Source organism: Canis lupus, chromosome 2, assembly GCF_011100685.1.
Source record: "Canis lupus familiaris isolate Mischka breed German Shepherd chromosome 2, alternate assembly UU_Cfam_GSD_1.0, whole genome shotgun sequence".
Taxonomy (NCBI): Eukaryota; Metazoa; Chordata; class Mammalia; order Carnivora; family Canidae; genus Canis; species Canis lupus.
This window is the reverse complement of record NC_049223.1, coordinates 32,370,862-32,374,261: the sequence shown is the minus strand read 5'-3', so window position 1 is coordinate 32,374,261 and position 3,400 is coordinate 32,370,862.

Genomic DNA, 3,400 nt, shown 5'->3' with positions numbered 1-3,400 from the left:
CAGGCCTCTGTCTCCCAGGGGATTCTGACGACAATGGGACGACGTGCTCATCTCCTTTCCGCCATGGTTACGATTAGTACGAGGTCATCTACCAAAGTCTTACTTCCCTGGGGCAGTTCCCAAAGAGTCTAGTAGCGCGATTCCATTCCGAGCCCTAGTGGAACGATGCAGAAAACCCCTCCTGGTCTTGTTTTGTTTCGCTTGGTTTCTTTTTTTTTTTCTTCTTCTTTTTTTTTTTTTTTTTGTGGTTTCTGAGGGCTTCTGGACCTCGGTGACGTGTGTCTCCATGATACGAGCACGGTTCTTTTTTTTTTTTTTTTAATTTTTATTTATTTATGATAGTCACAGAGACAGAAAGAGAGAGAGGCAGAGAGATAGGCAGAGGAAGAAGCAGGCTCCATGCACCGGGAGCCCGATGTGGGACTTGATCCCAGGTCTCCAGGATCGCGCCCTGGGCCAAAGGCAGGCGCCAAACCGCTGCGCCACCCAGGGATCCCACGAGCACGGTTCTTACTAAAACTTCAAGTATTTATTTTTCCAGCTAAATTGGCTTCATTTCCCCAAACGGTTCTAAGTGTTCAGCCGCACATAGTCCCTGTTGCGGTCTCTTCACACAAGCACGTGTCACCGAGTGCCCGTAACTTGCTTTTACGAGTTCTCCCCCCATCCCCCCTCCCCTGGATTATTGCACCTACTTTGCATCTAGGAGTTAATTCACTTTTTTGCTAGAAACAAGTGAGTCCTGAAGATACTACTTCTCATGCTTACAGCAATTCCACGTCTACTTGTAGCTCTATTTGTCAAGTTTAATTAATTCTTTAATCCGGTGCTGCTTTTGTTTTACTAGCTAATATCTCGAACCGTTTTTAAATGGGTATAAATGTACTCTGCTTGTTGACATGCTTAAGTGCCTTCTTCTAAGCTGTTCTTACAAGCTACTGACAAATTTAAGACATTATTAGACTAGAAAATCATACTTTTTCCTCGAGAAATCCAAATGCATTTTAATACAGCCATAAAATGCTCACACATTTGTGTGAAGTGAGTATAAGGAGGTGATAGCCATGATTTACGGGGGAAAACATTTATGCCATCCGGTGTAAGACTTTCTTCAAAATTCACCAAATGGCAGCGGTTTTTTGGTTTTTATTTTGTTTTGTTTTTTGTCTTCCCCTTAGCTACTACAGGATTTTTAAAAAAATTTATTTATGATAGTCACACAGAGAGAGAGAGAGAGAGAGAGGAGGCAGAGGGAGAAGCAGGCTCCACACACCGGAAGCCCGACGTGGGACTCAATCCCGAGTCTCCAGGATCGCGCCCTGGGCCAAAGGCAGGCGCTAAACCGCTGCGCCACCCGGGGATCCCCTCCAGGATTTTATGTTGGGCAAACCTCGTACCACTTGCCCACTCAGCCTGCTGAGGATCACAGTGCCCCCTTCAGTGGTTGGGCCTGTGAAACGTTCGTCTGGACCTGGAGAGGCAGAAAGTTCCATCAAGTCAATAGACCTGCCCGAGAACCCGACCACCGTGGCCATGACCGTCTGCAGCGTCCCTGGAAGGATCGACAGCCCCGTCCCCCTGAACGCGGGGTCCACGCCAGTCCCACAGCCGGTTCCTGTGTGCCCGCCAGGTCCCCACTCTGACCCAGTTCAGGTTGATGTATGGAATCAGCCATGAGCGAGGGGGCTTGGGTGATGTGTTGGTCCTCATCCAAACCCCAATCAAGTCAGATGCAGAAGACACTGAACTGCACCGTCGTGCATCAACATCGGGGCAGAGTCTGTGAGCCCTCTGGTATCATGTAGTGTGTGTTAGTTGTGCATTGCACACCGTGCGGAGGTGTTCCTTTCTGGCTATTGTGAGTGTACAACATGCTATTTAAAGGCAATACAGAAGCCCCCGCCCTTCTGCCCACACCCCTCTCTCTTGATTCCGACGCCCCGGGGGCATCATCTCTTTATCAGTGTCACCCACACTCGGGGCCTCACCCACCCGGAGCCTCTTTCCTTGCGCCCCTCTCATCAAATACAGAACACAGCACGCGTCCTTCCTGTGACGCACGTTCCCTTATCCCCCTCCCATGGACCATCAGCACACCGGCCACACGTTTACCACTTTTCAGAGTAGCACCACTGGGTGAAGCCAGCCACATCTTGCCTGCTTTCTTAAAGCTTCCTGCTAACTGGTTAGGGAATTCATTCCTTCCCTTACTCGTTCATTTATTCATCAGTCAGTACTTCACCTGCCGGTGGCCCTTTCTGTGCCAAGTGGGCAGGAGCCCGGCATCCGTGCCTGTAATGGGGGGCGGGCATGAACCGGCAACAGGCCGTGATTTGTTTCCTGCACGTGGGTCTCCTACTGTCATTTGTTTTCACATCTACGTGTGCGGGGATTTTCCAGTGAGATATGGTCCTTTTTGACTTATTGGTTCTAAGCTTTGGACATAACTTCACAGGGCACATGTTTATTTTTGGTTGATGGAGAGAAAGCAGAGCCCTGGGTGGGGCAGGTGTTGCTTAGTCCCGAAGGAGCAGAGACCCCACTCCGCTCTAAGCACTAAGCTACATTGGGAAGCTGGACATGTCGGGTTTGGTTTGGCTCCTGTATGGGTTTGGCTCAGAGCAAACCCTGACTGCGGGTCCCTGCAGAGCAAGACACAGGTGCTCCAAGGGAATAAAAGGCAGAGAGGGTTCTGCAGTCTCCCCAGCCGTGAACACCTCACATCGGCGGGGCACACCTGTTCAATGAGTGAATGGATGTCTCAGGTTGGTACTGACACAAGTCCACAGTGCACATCAGGGCTCCCTCTTTGTCCTGCACATTCTACGGATTTTTCCAGATGCATTTGTCATGTATCCGACGTGATGCTATCACGCAGACGTAGCTGCACCACCCTTTACATCCTCTGGGATCCACCTGTTTGCCTCCATCCCTGCCACCAACCCTTGGCGACCACCGATCTTGCTTTGGTGTTGGCTTTCCTGGAATGCCGTGTAGTTGGAGGCATGCAGGTGCATCCTTTCCAGATTGGCCCGTTCCCCTTAGTAATATGCATTCAAGCTCCCTCCGTGTCTTTTCATGGCTTGATGGCCCATTTGTTCGGCCCAGCACCGAACAATGTTCCGTTGTCTGGATGGGCCACTGTCAGCTTATCTGTCACCTGCTGAAGGGCATCTCGGTTGCTGACCAGTTTTGCCAATTATGCGTGAAGCTGCTATAAACATCCGTGTGTGAGTTTCTGTGTGGACCTACCACCCTCCTCGGGACTCCTGGGTTGTATGTTGAGAGCAAGTTTAGTTTTGCAAGGATCTGTCAAGCCGTCCTCCACAATGGCCACCTCATCAGCACGCGGTGCTGTCCGCACTTTGGGCCTGGGCCATCCTACGAGGTGTGTGTTGGC